This window comes from Callithrix jacchus, chromosome 8, assembly GCF_049354715.1.
Source record: "Callithrix jacchus isolate 240 chromosome 8, calJac240_pri, whole genome shotgun sequence".
Lineage (NCBI taxonomy): Eukaryota > Metazoa > Chordata > Mammalia > Primates > Cebidae > Callithrix > Callithrix jacchus.
Genome location: NC_133509.1, coordinates 25,281,471 through 25,289,131, shown reverse-complemented (window position 1 = coordinate 25,289,131; position 7,661 = coordinate 25,281,471). Strand labels below are relative to the sequence as shown.

General features: G+C 50.3%; 1 protein-coding gene across 8 annotated transcripts in view; it reads left to right on the top strand.

Moving 5' to 3' along the window:
- Positions 1–32: 32 nt before the first annotated feature.
- LOC100896515 (NBPF family member NBPF3) overlaps positions 33–7,661 on the top strand; it is a 38,557-nt gene continuing 30,928 nt past the window's right edge. For 2 of the 8 annotated variants that reach the window (XM_035259368.3, XM_035259366.3), the window contains exons 1-2: positions 33–209; positions 6,051–6,321. The gene's annotated coding sequence lies outside the window, so the exon portion shown is untranslated. Of the gene's footprint in view, positions 210–425; positions 494–697; positions 2,810–6,050; positions 6,322–7,661 lie in introns of those variants that run through there. The other 6 variants (XM_035259369.3, XM_035259365.3, XM_078333979.1 and 3 more) reach the window with 3 other exon arrangements.

Sequence of the window (7,661 nt, the reverse complement as noted above, 5' to 3'; positions counted from 1 at the left end):
CGTCAGCTGCGCGCTCAGCATCGGCGGCATCCAGAGGGTCTGTGGCGTCCGCGACGTCAGCGGGTCAACAGCGGCATCCCATGCGCTAACGGCGTGGGCAGCGTCTACGGGGTCTGCGGCTCCACTGCGGCGTCCGGAACACTTCGGCGGCGTCCCAGGTGCTGATGGCATGGCGACGCAGTCAGCGCCTCGGGAGTGTCAGCGACGAGGTAGGCTCTTCGGGGGCGGCAGTGGCGCGGTTAGCGGATTGGCGGCGTCCCAGGCGCTGAAAGTGTCAGTGCCATCGGCGGCGTGGTCCGCGCGTTTGCTGCGTCAGCAGCTTTGGAGGCGCGGTTAGCGCCGACGGCGTCGGAGGGGGGGGTGGATCTATGGCGTCAGCGTGGTCGGCCCGTCATGACGTCAGTGGTGCGACGGCGGCGTCTACCGTGCGTCGGAGGGGTCCCAGGCGCAGACGGCATCAGCGGAGCGGTCGCGCGTCTGGAATGTCGGTGCGGTAAGCTGGTCGGGGGCATCCACAGCGCGGTCAGCGGCTCAGCGGCTTTCCAGCCGCTCACAGGGTCAGTGCCGTCGGCGGCGCAGTCCGCGCGTCGGCCGCGGCAGCGGCATTGGAAGCGCGGTCCACGCCGGTGGCGTGGGGGCGGGGGGTCTGTGGCGTTCAGCGTGGTTTGCGCGTCAGTGACGTCAGCAGCGCGACGGCAGCGTCTACCGTGCCTCGGAGGCGTCCCGGTAGCGCGTCGGGAATGTCGGCGGTGTGGTAAGCTGGTCCGGGGCATCCATGGCGCGGTCAGCGGTTCGACGGCTTCCCAGCCACTCACAGGGTCAATGGCGTCGGCGGCGCGGTAGGCTGGTTGGGGACATCGGCGGCGCGGTCATCGGTTCGGCGGCAGGGTCCCAGGCACTGACGGCGTCCGCGAGGTCTGCGGCGCAATGGCGACGTCCGAGGCACGGTCAAAGCGTCGGGGGCGTCAGCGCCGCAATCTGCGTAGTGGGCATCTGCCACGTATTAGGGGATGTCCCGGCCTCTCTGCGACGCGACGGCGACGTCCCAGGCGCGGATGGAATCGGCGGTGGTGGCGCGGTAGGCTCGTCGGGGGCGGCCCCAGAGCGGTCAGCGGGTCGGCGGCGTCCCAGGCGCTGACAGCGTCAGTGGTGTCGGCGGCGGGGTCCCGGTCGGCAGTGTCCAGAGGGTCTGCGGAGTCCGCGCGTCGGGGGCGTCCGGAGGGTCTGCGGGGCGACAGCAGCGTCCGACGCGCGTTCGGCGTCGGCGGTGACTGAGCATCCTCGTCGTAGGCGCGGGCCGCGCAACGGTGGCGCGCGCCGGTGCGTCGGCGGCGGCGCGCTAAGTTAAGGTTTACCGGGATGCCCAGGCAGCGTTTCCGACGTGAATGCCACGGTGGGGCGGCAGCCGGGATCTGCACTGAAAGTTTAAGGTTTAGTAGGAAGTCAGGGTTTAGGGGGAAGTCCACCCAGGCTTTCCGAGGTGAGGGCGCTGCGCCAAGCCGGGAGAGCGGTGAGTCTGGGACCCGAGGCGCACAGCTGGGTGGATGTGCGCGCCGGGGGCCTCCACAACTTTTGCTGTGCCAGCGGGGCGGGCGCACCGGGGCCCCCCGAGCTTAAGTTCCCTGCATTGGATTCCTCGCTTGCCGCTGCCAGCCGCAGCCCTGCTCTCGTGGGCTCTGGGGAAGAAACTCGCGGGCGGGTTTTCCGGTGGCATCCCAGGAGGTGGAGGGATGGAGCAGCTTCGGGGGCACATCCTAGATCTGGTGGAGGACATTGACCCTTTGCCCCACCTTCGAGGCCAGAAATCGGTTCCCTTTGGGGACCTGAATGGCGAAAGATCTCAAGCCCCAAATTTGCAAAGTTGGGTTCTTTATTGGCCTCCGGGATTCCGCACCTGGCGCTGTCTCCAGCTTGGTGGTGGGCAAGCCAGGTGTGCCAGATCCAGGAAGCAAGCACTAGGGGAGCGTTTGTAGCCGTCGCTGAATCGCCTCTGGACTAGCGGGGCCAGCCTCAAATTAGCAGCATTTCCAGTAGGTTGGATTGTGGTGCTGCTGTTTGCGCTCCAAAGAGTTGCTGTGGTTTCCCTTTGTCTGTCTGCCTTGGGAGCTTCTCAGATCATCTAGTTTGGCATCCTGTCACAGAAGAGTTAAGCAAGACTTTTGAATTGTTTTCCTCGATTTCCTTCTGTGTTTTGCTGGTAAAGCTGCTTTCAAAAGGAAGTCTTTTCTTGCAGTGCTATCTTTTCTTTGACTCCCAGTGCTTGACGAAGTTAAAGAAAAGTAATCTGCTGGTAGTTTTTCATCTTTGTTCTGAGCTGATACGCGTTAATAGCTGTCTTTTGTTTTTAAGTTTTATTGGTAAAATTTCACCTGTGAACTAGAAGCTCGATTTTTCTCTTCTAAAATGCTAGCTTTAAGATTTCTGAGAACTTTGTATCAAAGAAATCTTGGAAAAATTACTGAAGTCTACAGAAGCAGCTCACAATTTTAAATGTGCAGGTGGTACTGGGACAGCGGATCACACCTGTAATCCCAGCACTTCCAGAGGCCAAGGTGAGCAGATCAGTTGAGCCCAGGAGTTCCAGACTAGCCTGGGCAACGTGGCAAAACCCCGTCTCTACTGAAAAGACAAAAATCAGCTGTGTGTGGTGGTGTGTGCCTGTAGTCCTAGCTACCCGGCAGGCTGAGATGGGAGGATCACCAGAGCCTGGGAGGTTGAAATTACAGTGAGCCGTGGTCATGCCAGTGCACTCAGGCCTGGATGGCAGAATGAGAGCCCGTCTCAAGAAAAGAAAAACAAAACAAAACAGGTAATGAATTTACACTAAGTAAATTTCACCACATATCAAGAAATAGAACATTACTAGATGGGTGTATAAATGTAGGAGTGGCATTGTTGGTTTTAGAGGTATGTGAATGACAAAACTTTAGTATCAGTTATTGTTGATCATTTTCACAAAGTGGTTGTACCGCTTAGCTGGGAATATTCTGGTTACCCCACATCTTTGCTTATGCTTGTCAATTCAAAATTATTTTCCCATTCTAGTTGAGGTGCAGTAATGTATCAGTGTAGTTTCATTTGCATTTTCCTGCTATTGAGATTGAGTATTTTTTATTGCCATTTATATGTCCTCTTTTGTGAAGTGCCTGTTCAGTCTTCGTATCCTGTTTACATTTATATGGTTGTTTTTCTGTTGATTTGTAATTCTTTATTCTGGATGTGTGTCCTTTTTCTAGGATATATATGTATTACATTTCTCTATTTTTCAAACTGTAGCATGCCTTTTCACTCTTTTAATGGTGTTTTTACATGAATGGAGATTCTCCGTTTTTGTTTTTGTTTTTCCTTTTTGAGACAGGATTTCATTCTGTTGTTCAGGCTGCAGTGCAGTGGCAGTGCAGAGATTTCACAACTGAATGAAACCACCTCCCAAGGCTCAAGAGATCCTCCTGCCTGAGCCCCCCAAGTAGCTGGGACCTACAGGGGAGCATCATTATGCTCAGCTCTTTTTTGTATTTTTAGTAGAGATTGGGTTTTAACACGTTGCATAGGCTGGTCTGGAATTCCTGGGATCAAGGGATAACACCTGCCTTGGCCTCCCAAATCTAAGGGATTACAGGCATGAGCCAGTGTACCCAGCCTGAGTTTCTTAATTTTAGTGAAATTATACTTAATCAATCTTTTCGTTTACAGTGACTGCGTTTTGTGTCCTGTTAATCAATGCCTAACCTAAGAACATGAAAACTTAATCTCATAGCAGTTTTAGTTTAGTTTATGCTTCCCCACCCCCCATCCCCATGCCACAGATAGGCTCTCACTCTATTGCCCTGGCTGGAGCGCAGTGGCATAATCTCAGCTCACTGCAACCTCCACCTCCTGGCTCAAGTGATCCTCCCCGCTCAACCTCCTGAGTACCTGAGACCATAGGCATGTGCCACCATGCCAGGCTAAGTTTTGTATTTTTTTTGTAGAGCTGGGGATTCACCATTTTCCCAGGTTAGTCTCAAACTCTTGGGCTCAAGTAGTCTGCCCGCTTCAGCCTCTCAGAGGGCTAGGATTCGAGCCAACCCACCCACCCATGATTTACTTTTTACTACATGGATGTGACTGACTTCTTGATCCAGCACCATGTATGGAGAAGATCATCTTTGTCCTGCACTGTGTAGCACTTTTTTTCATCAATTGGATGGCTGTATGGTCATCAAATTGATGAAATCAGTGTGGGTCTGTTTCTGGACCAACCTGGACAACATAGCAAGATCCAATCTCTACAAAAAATAATAAAAAATAAAGAAATACATGAAATTTTTAAGTGGGTAGAGCAGATGGAGTCATAGGTGGTAATTTATAAACTATTGTCAATTTTCTTGGCTACATAGAGGTGTTGGTAAGTGAGATCTGTTGGGAGTTCAGGCAAAATGTATTAAGTGAATTCTTTGGTGTTCAGAATGATTGCTAGATGTTCATTGTGACTTCAATTAGATGTTATTTGTGTATCACAGAGCTACAGGTTTTATTCTCTTCTTTATTTATTTGTCTTTAAAGATTTTTACAATCTTCCTGTCAAGGCAGTACCTCTATTATACTTAATTGTTCTTAGGTATGCTTAATTACCAGGAAAATTTTATGGATCATACCTAACTGTTAAGCCACTTAAAGTAAAGGGCTGATGTGATGTAGACGATAGGATTCTACATACTAGTTTCAGGAGTATATCAATTAAATTGTTTTTTTTTTTTTCTTGAGATAGGGTCTGGCTCTGTTGCCGAGGCTGGAGTACAGTGGTGTAGTGGTATGATCGTGGCTCACTGCAGCTTTGACCTCTCAAGCTCAAGCAGCCTCCCACCTCAGCCTTCTTAAGTAGCTGGGACTACAGGCATGCACCACCATGCCTGGCTAATTTTGTATCTTTTGTATGCAGGGTCTTCCTATGGTGCCCAGACTGGTTTGAAACTCCTGGGCTGAAATGATCCTCCCACCTTGGCTTCCCAAAGTGTTGGTATTACAGGTGTGAGCCATCACACCTGGCCATTTTAGTTTTAATAATTTTATATTTTTCTAACTTAGAATATTTACTAAGTCTATTTAATTTACGAATATGATATCCATTATGATTATTTTGTATGTATTTAACCTCATTTTAATATAAGCTTTTGGAAATTAGAGATGTCGTTTCTTATTTGCTACTGTGTTCTCAGTACTTGACCTTGCCTGGTATGACACAGTTATTGAAATAGTTGTTAAATGAATGAATGAACCACATTCATAAATTCTCCAAGTATCACAGCATTCACCATCTAATAAATAAAAGCTTGTCTAGAGTAGAGTCACAGTTAACCTGCCATACAAGGAAATGTCAATGAAAATCAACCTTTGTATGTGTAGCTGCTAAGATTTCGGGGCTTTTGTTACTGCAGCATAAACTAGCGAAGCTCAGTGAGACGGCAGATAGAATACACAGACACACACACACACACACACACACACATATATATATATATATATATATACACATATACATAGACCAGATGGACCAGTAGATGAGATTCCAAAGATAGTTCATTCAGCATTAACTAACCACACCTACACTCTCTTAATTTCCTAACAGAAAGAATGGAATTCCTGTTCACTAAAGTCTGCCTCCAAGAGTACTTTGTGAAAACTTCTCTGGGTATGCAAGTATTTAATCAGGACCTTTTCTTTTTCCTCCTGCAGGTTGGAGTGCAGTGGTGCCATCATACCTCACTGTAACATGTAACTCAAGGCTCAAGGAATTCTCCTGCCTCAGTCTCCCAAGTAGCTGAGACTGCACGTGTGCCACCATGCTTGGCTAATTTTTTATTTTCAGAGACAGGGTCTTACTATGTTGCCCAGGCTGGTCAGGACTGTTGATTGCGTACGACAGAAACCCAACCAACCCTAGTTCCCGCCACCTTTCAGTCTGCTCCTTTCTTAGTCTTCCGAGTCTCAACAAATGGCAGTTTCATCCTTCACGTTGCCCAAGCCCCAAATCTTAATGTTAACCTTGATTTCTCTCTTTTATGTCATAGCTTATATGAAGGCCAATCATGTTCAGACCCAGGCGGAGGTTCCTGCTGACCCAAGCTCTCACCGGCACATTGTCCTTTACTGTCCTCCTGAGGGCGTCTGGAGCTTCAGTGCTGTGTGCTCTGGGCCTCCATGCTGGGGCACCACCGACTCTTGCTGTCCAGGGCTTCCAGTGGACTCTCCGAGGCACTGATGTAGAATCTTTCCCATTCAGCGCACCAAGAGCAGCCTCCCACAGTGTGGGCTGACATGAAGAGCTGTCAGATCCAACAGGTAAAAATCATGAGGCACTGCCAGCTGGATGGGGTCAGAGAGTCCTCTCTCTATTGGGATTCAGATGAGAAGGGAACATTCCATAGGCCCTAAACATCGCAGCATGACCAGCGTGTGCCACCCACAAGCAGTAGTGCATGGTCAGGTGGAAGTTATTTCACTTCAGGAGAGGACAGTTTCTCTTCAGGCCTTTTTGCCAGTCCCTCTCCTCTCTCTTCCCCCTCACCCCCTAGTCTCCATCCCCATTTGTCTCTCTTTTCACCTGCTTTCTCCTCTTCAGCTTTCATGATTCTCACGTCCACCCGCATTTCCCAGGCTAAGGCCCCTGCACCGTCCTGGGTGGGGAGATGTGTCTGGATTTAGGCGGTGCCTCTAGATGTGTCCAGGTTGGGGAAACATGGCTCAGCTGCCAGTATCATGGTTTCAGAGAGTGGCCACTTTTGAAGGCCTTTCAGTGTCCTAATCTAGAAGGTGTAGGACTTAAAATTGATGGGCCACTGTGGAATTCTTGGTTCCTCAGGACCTTGTGGTGGATGCCGTCTTTCACTGAGCATTCACAGGGTGGCTATTAGGTGCCAGGCCCTGCTCTGGGCTAGGGGCACCATAATGAGTAAATGTCAGGTTGCTATCCCATGGAACCCACCACTGCAGGCATCAAGAGGTGGAGAAAGAAAGCGACGTGGCCTGTTTGTGTCCTTCTCATATGGTCACCTGCCAGGTCCTGGGGGAGTGGGAGCCGGTGCAAGGAGAGAAGCCCAGTGAGAAAGGCAAAGGGACGATGTCAGACCCAGGGGCTAAGACCCTCACCCGCAGCCGGGGAGCTTCTGCAGTGAACGAGGAGCAGCAGGAAAGGTCATGGCCTAGTGTTCAGGGGTTCACTGTCCCATCTCATTCCTGGGGATGCCAAAACTTGTCCAAAGGGAAGACTCAGTGTCTCTAGCAGCAGCAGGCCAGAGACAGAAAGTGTTCCAGAGAAGCAGGAAGGATTGTACGCCATGGACACAGTGTATGGTTTTATAGTAGTGCATCTCTCTCTCTCCCTCAACTAGTTAGCATGTTGCTGTTAATGGAAAATATCGGTGGTGTAAGTTCCCCTGAATCTCCTCATCTTCATGTAAGTTTGTCTGTTCCCCCATCCCTCCCTTGTTTCCTTCTTTTCCTTCCTTCCTGAGTTTTCTGATCAGGGTCCTGTGAGGCTAAAATGCAGGAATGGCCTGGGAATGCTTTTTTTCTAGAGCTCAGGCTATTTTTCTGAGTTCACTGCATGTATTGAAAGAGTTTGTATTCTTGTTCGTGAAGGACTGAGGGCCCTTTTTCTGTGCTGGCTGTCAGCCAGGAGA